Raw genomic sequence first — 10,235 nt, forward strand, 5'->3', positions numbered from 1 at the left:
GTGAGAAATTGCCTAATGTATTTGAAGTGTTTTGACCGCAATCCGTTTGGGAAAGATGTGTTAAAATAATTTCGTGGGTGACGTTGTCGGATGCCCCATTCTAATCCAAAGCGACTACTTCATTGTCATTGAGGGGATATTCGACCGGGTCGAGAATTTCTCGGTCAAGTTGAAGGAGGACATCCTGTGTGGACTGGTGAGGGCGGAACCGGAGCATAGTACCTGCGAAAACATTTTTTTTTCTCCAGAAACTCGGACAGCCGGCCACGCACCATCGTCTCCATTAATTTTCCCACACAAGAAGTAAAAGAAATGGGGCGGAAGTTGTCTGGGTTGATGGTTTTACCAGCTTTGGGAATGAAGGTGACCAGAGCGGTCTTCCAATCAATTGGGAGGGGCGTTTCCACGATCCAAATGGAGCTGATGGGAGGGAGGAGTGTGAAGTAGGCAGAGTCGGGAAGATTGGCAAGTGATTTGATTGGGATTTTATCCCGTCCCAGTGCCCTTCCTCACTTCATTTTTGCTAGGCACGCCTTCAAGTCGTGTAGCTGGAACGGTTGGTGCATCTCCGCCATCTCAGAGCCTCCATACGAGTACGCGGGCCCTCGAGGGTCTTGCTGTGTACAGCGGTATTTATCTCGGAGTTTGCATGCCAATTTTGAATTTTTATGTGTCTCCATTGAAGCTGTGAATCGCTCGTTGCAGATGTTTTTGTGTTTCCACTCGAGTTTGGGTGGGGTTGATTAGGGAGCGGAAGAAGCGCCCCGTACTGCGCCTGGACATTTGTCGTGTGGCCGTGTTGCAATGGTCCACCCAGTAAGAGTCGGCGAGTTGGGCGGCGTACTCCGCCGCTCGTTGGGTGAGCTCGACAATCCGAATTTCGAGTTTCCGATTGTGTTTTTGCCTGCGTCATCGGCAGACAAGGATGTGCCGGGTCTTCCAGAAGTGAGGAAGGTGGCTGTCCACCTCTAGGGTCGCCTCTGAGAGTTGAATTTGTGTTACCATGGAGAGATGGGTGGAAACCAATTGATGGGACGAGCCATGGTAACCTTGCGCCTGATTGGGCGTCGAGTTGGTAAATGTTTCTCGGAATTTGGTTCAATCGGGAAGTTTTGCCTGTGCGAAAGGTCTTGCCAATGGATGGGTGCGAATGGTTGTAGTGCGTATCCAGTGGTAACTGCCAAGGGTTTCCTCGTTGTTAACCCAATCTTCATATTGAACGCTTTTGGTGAGGGTAAGGTCCGGACATGGGTCCCAGGTTACGGAGTTACCCACGTGAGCTCGGTGGGCAGGGTCGGTGTGGAGAGTATGATCCAGCGTGCACATAAGTTCTGCCAGTTTACGTCCACGTTTCTCTTCACGCGCGTATCCCCGAAATCTGCTGGGGGCGTTAAAAACGCCCACGATCTCCAGGGGATCCTTGCCCGCAGTCATTAAGGCGCGGCTAAAAAGGTCTGCGAAAGTGATGTCCGCTAGCCTCTGGGAACAATAAATACTGAGAACGTGTAGTGGTGGGTCCTGTTGTCGTAGTGGAAGGAGGGTCACTATAAAGTACGAGAATTCTGTTTTGAGGTCAAGGTCAACAATTTTGGCCATGTAATTTTTATGCACGCAGATACAGGAGATGGGGTCTTGCGTGGTGTAATTTGTAGGTGTGGCACCGCTCCCTGGCTCCTTGAGGGCTACCACAGCAGGAAGGTGCTCGAATGTTGTGAGAAAAATCGTAGGTTGGCCCGCCTAGCGCGGGCCTTGAAACCTCGACAGTTCGACTGAGTAATTAGGATGGGAGAATTTCCTAAGTTTAAAGTGCCCGCCATGCATGACTGGTAAGAGTGGTAAGGGAGTGCGAAGGTAATGCTGCAGATCCAGCACTCACGGGGAGGGGAACATCCTCCATTCCGGAGAGTGAGCAACTGTCTTCGTCATGGAAATCGAGTTGTCGCCGAAACATTTTGGGGTACCGGCTGGACACGTATTTAATTGGGCCGGCTCGCCGAGTGGCGCGAGACCTTTGCGCGATTCTTTGAGTTATGAGAGAGGGAATGGTTTCTCTGAATTTAGATATCGCGGAATTCATGGCCACGGAGATTTGGTTTTCAAGAGCGTTAATCCGGCTGGCCATACGGGCGTCGAGGGCGTTAGTCCGGGCATTCATACGGCACTTGAGAGCGGCTACCACGCTAGGTGCCTCCGCCGGCGCTTCTGTTTAACTTTCCATTGTTTCTACTGCGTGAGGAGAGAGGAAGGGTTGGGTCACTTTTGCTTCGATTGCTGTGATTTTCTTTAGCAGCATCTCGTTTTGTGCCCGAAGAGCCGAAATCATGTTTTGTTCGGCGCTGTGCGCCGCAGGAGGGGTAGAAGGGGGGAGGAGGAAGCAGCCTTGCCCGTGCCGCTCGCCTGTTTTCCGTTTTTCACAGTGTTGGCCCGGACACCGGCCTTGCCGCGTGGTGGCGCCGTTGACTGTTTCCAAGTTCCGCCGTGCGTTGGCGGTGGAGTCGTCGGCTGCTTCGCGTCTCCTCCAGCAGCAGGAGCTGGCTTGTCGGTCTTGCTGACGACCCGGTGCGGCAACTCAACGGGAAGCTCAAGATGGCGGCGCTTTTTTTTGACCGGCGTGTTGGTCTTCACGCCCTTTTGGGCGGCCATCTTGGAGTTGCGGAAACTTGCAGTGCACTCACGGGAGGTTGTGGTGTGTCCACCACCACGCACTGAACAATTGGGCACGCATTCGTGAGGCGACCGCAACTCCTCCACGAGTGCAATCTGTTGCCCACACAGGCCGCAAGTGTTCTGTCTCAGGTTTGGACATGCGTCCATCCTATCGTCGACGGCACAGCACTTGCCGCAGGCCGGGATCGTGCGGTCGTAGGGTTGGACGGGCATCACCATGTTGTCATAGTGAATAAAACGCGGTTTGCCTTTTCCGGCGGAGGTGACGCGCGCTTTGTTTGATGTGCCGAATTTTGTCATCTCAACAATGGTGCCTCCTCTCCAACGCACCTTTTGCTGAAGTGTCTGGTCGTGTCTGCGTTGCACATCACGATGACGCCGTGGCAAACGTTCCCGCCATCTTGCCATAGGTATCCGTGGGGCGGGACCGCTCCGCGTTCAGTGTTGACAGCGAAATCCCCGATGACTCGGGCCGCCATCGTGAGGTCCGAGTTGTGGATCACAATCAGAATTTGTACTGTCGAAGGGAGAATCGAGGCGGTTTCTGGCCGCTCGGACCAGAGGTAAGCCCTGAAAGCGCTCCCGTAGCGATTCTAGGAGAAGGCTTCGTGCAAGGAAATATGCTCACGTATCTTTACAACGATCACGTAGTCGTCCGGTTTGGGTCTTAGGAGCGGGCGCGGCTTCCAGTTCATGAGGACCTTGCCCTTGCTTTCCGCAGCGAGAGGCTGCTTTCCGAGGCGGGAGGCTGCGTCTTGCCGGCCGGGATGCCGGAGACCGGGGCGGCGGCGGGCACCACCATCTTGGCTTTCTCTTGCAGGCGGTGAGTGGCCGCGTTGAGGAGAGCTTGGCTTCGAATATTCGAAGGAATCGCAGACTTTGGTGGGGTACGGCGAAGTTATCTGTGGTTCCGGTCGAAAATAGGCGGAGCCGAGGCGCACCACGTCTGAATCGAACGCATCCGGGCGCGTCTGGCCAGCGTGCTGGCCACGAATATAGAAGGAGCCCGTAAACACGCGCCAACAAAACGGCTCCAAAGCGTGCACTCAGTGATGAGCACAGCCAGGCACCAATTGTGAACCGTCGTGCGGAACAGGAGCGTCTTCGCTACGCAGTGGAACGTGGTGCTGACCGCTGCTGCCACGATACAATGGACCATGTGAAGCAATGATAATGTCCAAGCCTCACCCAGAGATCATTAACAATGACGCACGACAACGCCTCAAACAAACATGTCTCCCTGTGAGTTCTGTGGACTACGCGGACTAACAACAGTGGTGAGTGCAAGGTAACGTTTGACATCAACTCACCACTCTGGTAATGAACTAAACGCTGGAGAAATTGCACATCCGCTGCCAGCATCACCATTAATTATCTTCAATCAAAGGAAACGGCTTACAAAGCTTCGCTGACGTTAATTCCCACAGTGCGTGGTATCCGCAGATTTTTGGCTAAGAAACTCCATACGAACGTCAAAGCGTAGTGAATTCCGCCCAGACCCCTAGTACTTAAAAGGTGTGAGAACTCTCCACGGAGGGGCATTGTGACTCAGATTGATCTGATCAGGTCAGAAAACTTTGTTATACAGCTTCACTGTTTTTGATGACTCAGGTTGATCTGATTAGCTCGGAAAACATTGTTATACAGCTTCACTGTCTTTGATGTACGAGTTACTCGCATTGGTATGCATTTAGAAATTTCTAATAATGAAACACTTTTTTATTAACGTGATTTTTTTTCGGACACAAAAGCTGCAGCTTTGCGTATTGTTTACTGAGAGCCAAAAGCAAGCGTACATCGTCTAGGAATCTTACGACATAGTGGAAAGTGGAGCGTGCGAAACTTCTTTAAGTTAAATGCAAACTTCAGTGCACGTCGGGAATAAGCTCTGCTCAGGGTTGCTTTTGCCTGTTAAACAAAACTGCACCCGTTGGGTCGTATCTTGCCACATAAAAATAATCTTCACCTGTCTTGTCTGCATTTCCTTTCGTTAGCGCTGTTCCAAGTCACGAATGGCATGCGCGTTCTCAGCATGACAGAGCATTCTCGGCAGGAAAGCAGCCAGCGCAGAGTTGTCATGAAAGGAAACGGAAGCTAGGCAGTTGATTATTGTTGTGCGACAAGTATACACCCTAACGGGTGTACATTGTGTAAGAGTCTACCTCCTCTAATGCCTCCTCTCGTCCTGCGCAGGAATTATGAATAATGCCAAAGCTACTGTGTTGGCGGCAAAATTTTTGGAGAAGTGCTCTTTGCCACTTATCGTGAAGTACAATTTCAGCCCCAGGATGATACATATGGTGAGAAATATTAAGTACAGCATAATTTTATCGTGTGCAAGCGGCTTCACTCTTAAGTAAAATTACACTTTTGGATCACACCTTGCCATACAACAACACTCTATGAAACGTTTACACCCTTTGGGGCGTACATTTGCCACGCAACAATGATCGTCGTCTGTCTTGCCCCCATTTCCTTTCTTTAACGCTGTGAGCCCGCTACTTCCAAGTCACGAACGGCATGCGCGTTATCAGGATGGCAGAGCATTCTCGACAGGAAAGTAGCGAGCGCAGCGTTTTCAAGAAAGGACACGCAAGCAAAATAATGACGATTATCGTTGGGTGGCAAATATACACCCCAAAGGGTGTATTTGTTTAACCGTGGGTGGATGAATGAAAACAAGCGTGGTCGACATTTACAGGACACACAGTAACAGGGATCCCATTGAGTTAATTACGTGCAAGTGTACAAACTAATAGCTTTGCATGAAGGATAGATAACGCGGTTCTACATACGGCATCCCTTAGATCATTCAAAGCGGACAAATTAGATGTGTCAATTTACATCTTACGTGAATTTGTTGCGTTGTGTGGAAGCGTTCTGTTAAAGTTGCAGTTCCATATTACTGATATTTTTTTTAGATTCATGTGCAACATATCAATTTTGTACGGTTTAGATGTACTATCAGATGAAATTCACATAATTGTGATATCATTCTTCATTGCTAAGTTAGTTGTAAACTTGGTAGTTTCGTTTTCTAAAATTTTTATTTTGCAAATTTTTAAGAAAGACATTGACGACCTAAATGAAAACTTCGATACCGATAGTCACTAAATTTTAAGTTTTTCTTTGAAATGCAACCACCCTCATAAAATTTGGTGCAGTGGTTGCCGAGAAAAACAATTTCTCCTTTTACATGTATTAAAATAGAAGCACCAAAGTTAAAGCTTCCTCTTATGAACGTTTTGTGAATACGGACCCAGATTACTATCTGCGTTTCGAAACTACGAGTAGAATGCTTGCAGGACCAGACACACAAAAGAAGGACGCATATACAAGCTCTCTGCACGATTTGCGTCTCTTCGTCCGAGTGCTTTAATTTGCCAACGATGCAGTACAAGCAAGCCCAACTGCCGATCCTAATAAATATATTACACTAGCGGTTTTTTTATTGCCTCTTGTCATGAATCAGTGCTATCTTGTGATAACGTTTGTGGAAAACGATAGTCACGACATAATTTTCTTTTTTTTTTCTTTCGTACTGCAGGCATCGAGAAAATTGTGCGTCGTATATCGCTTCTGCCTTCACAAACACCAGCGCGTCCTTAAAGCAAGCGTAAGTAAACAACTGATCAGAAACCGAACATTATCGTATCATTCGGGGGAAAGTGCAGCCTGCCTTCAGCTTTTCGAAATAAACGCAGCATGAGCGGGCATGTGCGATGAGATGGCGGGACGTGTGGCCCTGTAATTCGGTGACTATCGTCTTGTGTTGAACTCTCACACTGATATGCTAACTTGGTGTGACCGGCTCGCGACGTGCGTCACACGCATGTGCTGTAGTTCCGCCATGCTTTATTTGGGCGTGTGGGATTTTATTTGTCGATCTGGACAGGAATTCTTGTGATGCAGAAATCGAAAGAGACTCCTACCTACTTGACTGATTGGTACCGCTTTTTCCTTCGTAGCTATAGCACAGACACATACAGTAGTGTCGCTAGTGCAGCTAGCACTGACCTTAACGTGACAAGAGAGCAACTTATGCTAGCTTAATTGATACACAAAAACAAGAATAAAGCTCAATTTCCCTAACTTCAATATGTCGTAATTCAGTAAACGCCTCCTTCACTTGCATATAATGATCTGTCTGAACATGTGTCAACTTCTCGTGAAAACAGAGCATATTTCCTTCAATAAACGATTGTGCTTATACCCGTTATATGAACTATTACTCATATACATAATTAAGTGTATACGTAGGTTTATACGGGAAACAAAAATTAGATTATGGGGTTTTACGTTCCGAACCCATCATCCGATTATGATGAATACCATAATATAAGGCTCCGGAATAATTTTGGCTACCCGAGGTCCTTTAATGTGTACTTGTTTTCTTGTGCTTCAAAACAGCCGTAGTTGCGATGCGATGGGCTGCAAGTAAGGACAGTGAAATACGTAATAAATAAAATTGCTCCTGTGCTGACATATATGAATATATACCTTAAGTATTTCAATGGGTGTTTTTCCATTCAAAATGCAAGTGGCTCGTGTAGTGGCTTTATATAAGAAAGGAGAAAAAAAAGACGTATCCAATTATAGACCAGTGTCGATACTGATTGTATCTTCTAAAGATTTCGAGAGAACAATCTATAATCGACTATATCCTTTCTGTAACAAGCACGTGATAACTAAAGTACGGATTTATAAAGAATTGATTAACAGAACTAGCTCTTCTTGACCAAAAAGAGTATATATATTGGGGAAATTTGAACAAAAACAATTTGTTCTTGGTGTTTTTGTTGGTTTTATGCAAGCCTTTGATTAAATAAATCATAATTATATTTGGCAAATGAAGTCACTATGCCATTTGCGGGCTTCCCCTGATGCTACTGAAAAGTTATCTTTCGGAAAGACGTCAGTTTGTGCCGATGAATGAAATAGGATCCGATAGAAAGCAAATAATCTCAGGAGTACCGCAAGGTAGCATTCTCGGCCTTTGATCTTTATATATAAATTACATAGTCCATATATCTTCAGAACGTAAATGTATAATTTATGCTGACGACACTAGCATATTTGTTTCGTCTTCATCAGATGCCGAACGTTTTCATAAAGGTAATGCCATTTTAGAGGAATTAAGTACGTGGGCAGCTAATAACAAATTAAAGATAAATACAAAGAAAATCAAAGCTGTGAGGTTTCATTGCATAGGTGGGCAGGTTTCAGTAGTAGGTAACCTAGTTTTTCGCTGCTCAGAGATAGAGATAGTTAGCTCTAGTAAAGTACTTGGTGTGCATTTTTCAGAATCACTGCAGTCGGATGAGCATATCAAGGCGATATTACAGGTGTTAGGTGCAATAACGGGAATTCTGAACTGAAACCGCTACTTAATCCCGAAGTCAATGAAATTGCTGATCTCTAACGCCCTCTTCGCTTCGTATCTAAACTATTGTCAATTGGTCTGGGGGACTACTACACAATCGAATTTCTCGCGGCTCTTGGTAATGCAAGAAAGAACTTTGAGAATAATTGAGAATGTGCTACTCCGGCATTCCACTGTGGAGTTCTTTAAACAATTTAAAATAATTAGAGTACAAGACACATATGAGTATAAACTGTTGGGTGAATATCGCCTTAAATATTATTACGATATGCTCAAGCGATGTTCAAGAAATGAGCCGCCGCGAGAACGACGACGAAGTTGGTCGGTGCGCTTGGCGCGAGCGAGTGTCAGCCTGGCTGCCTGGCTCCAGTGTAAATAGCCTGTAAATAGCCTCTTCTGTCTGTGTCTTTCCACACGCAACATTCTGGTGGAGGTCAGCGATCCCCGTCCTCACCACGGAACTCAGAAGTGGTCGGCACACCGAGCTCGTCACCATGCCTCCCGGTGACGCGCCCACCTCTGCAACGGCTTCGGCATGGCCCACTGCTCCAATCGTCACAGTCGCCCCACATCGCGACCCAGGTGTGTTCTCTGGCCTGGAGGGCCAGGATGTTGACGACTGGATCAAACTCTATGAACACGCCAGTGCTAATAACAGGTGGGACCCAACGATTATGCTCGCCAATGTCATCTTTTATCTCGGCGGCACCCCACGCGTGTGGCACCAAACGCATGACGACGAGATAACCAGTTGGGACAATTTCAAAGAGAAGCTACGGGAACTGTTCGGCGACCCCATTGGGCGCAAGGCTGCCGCAAGAAAGGCTCTTGCGTCTCGTGTACAGTCATCTACGGAGCCGTACGTTTCCTACATCCTCGACGTCTTAGCTCTATGCCGCAAAGCTGACGATGGTATGTCCGAAGCCGATAAAGTGTCACATATTCTAAAAGGCATCGCCGACGACGCTTTCAATTTGCTTGTTTTCGGCAACGTCTCGACTATCGACGCCATCATCAAAGAATGCCGTCGCCTTGAGCAAGCTAAGAGCCGCCGTATTACATACCACATCACACGGCTACCCAACACTGCTGCTACGTCGACATGTGAGGGTCGACCACGTCAGACCACCACCTCTGACGACGTCACCAGTATTGTTCGCCGCGAACTCGAGGCCACCTGTTCGCCAGCTTTCTCCACGACGCCTCCCGATCCGCCAGCAACCACCATTGCGATGATCCAGGCCGTCGTCCGACAGGAATTTCAGAACATGGGTCTGAACTCTGTGTGTTCCACGTCTCAACCCAACGTTTCCCGGTTCTCTAGCGGCCCTCTTCGTCCTCGGCAGTCTTTTTCCGCCACATCTCGCCGCAACCCGTCCGATTGGCGTACCCCTGATGACCGGCCGATCTGCTTCCACTGCTGTCGCATCGGCCACGTCGCTCGTCACTGCCGCAACCGATGGCCACCAACTCCTCCGACATACACCGCCGCTTATTCCCGCGCCGTTGGACCTTCTGTTTCCTATACCAGCCGCCATGAATCCACTGCCGCTGATGCTCCTGCTCCGAACCTTCGGTACAGCCGCTCGCCCTCACCTCGACGCCATCAGTCTCGTTCGCCCCAACCCCGTCGCTTCTCTTCGCCGCCTATCGCCTCCCGGATCCAGCCAGAAAACTAGGCACTGCAGCTTCTGGAGGTGAAGCTGCATTATCGACCCTGCCCTCAAATCCTCTGCTCACGTTACCCACGAACCTTCTTGACGTTGACGTTGACGGCTATCCTGTCACGGCACTCATCGATACAGGAGCACATCTTTCAATTATGAGTGCTGCCTTCCGACGACGACTCAAAAAGCTCCTCACCCCAGCGTCGGCCCGCGTCGTACGCGTTGCGGATGGCGGTACTGTGCCTATCATCGGCATGTGTACGGCACGCGTCAGCATCGCCGGCCGCCACACTCCTGTCCTCTTCACCGTAATTGCTCATTGCCCCCCACGACCTCATTCTCGGTCATAATTCTCTCTTCATGGCATTAGTAAATCTCCATCCGAAGGAAGTATCACATAACACAAGAACAACAGAAATATGGAATGTTCCGTATTGTCGCACTGGCTATGGTCGGCAAATGCTTCAAAACAGACTTTCACGTCTACTAAATGAGTTTAATAAAAAAGAAATCGATAT

At 48.3% G+C, this 10,235-nt stretch overlaps 1 long non-coding RNA gene across 1 annotated transcript in view; it reads left to right on the forward strand.

Moving 5' to 3' along the window:
* Positions 1-6,316, forward strand: part of LOC129387304 (uncharacterized) — a 36,191-nt gene extending 29,875 nt beyond the window's left edge. The window contains exons 2-3 of the long non-coding RNA XR_008614576.2: positions 4,861-4,967; positions 6,215-6,316. This is a non-coding gene — a long non-coding RNA (uncharacterized lncRNA). The remainder of the gene's footprint in view (positions 1-4,860; positions 4,968-6,214) is intronic.
* Positions 6,317-10,235: the final 3,919 nt, after the last annotated feature.

The sequence above is a fragment of the Dermacentor andersoni genome, chromosome 2, assembly GCF_023375885.2.
Source record: "Dermacentor andersoni chromosome 2, qqDerAnde1_hic_scaffold, whole genome shotgun sequence".
In the NCBI taxonomy this organism is placed as follows: domain Eukaryota; kingdom Metazoa; phylum Arthropoda; class Arachnida; order Ixodida; family Ixodidae; genus Dermacentor; species Dermacentor andersoni.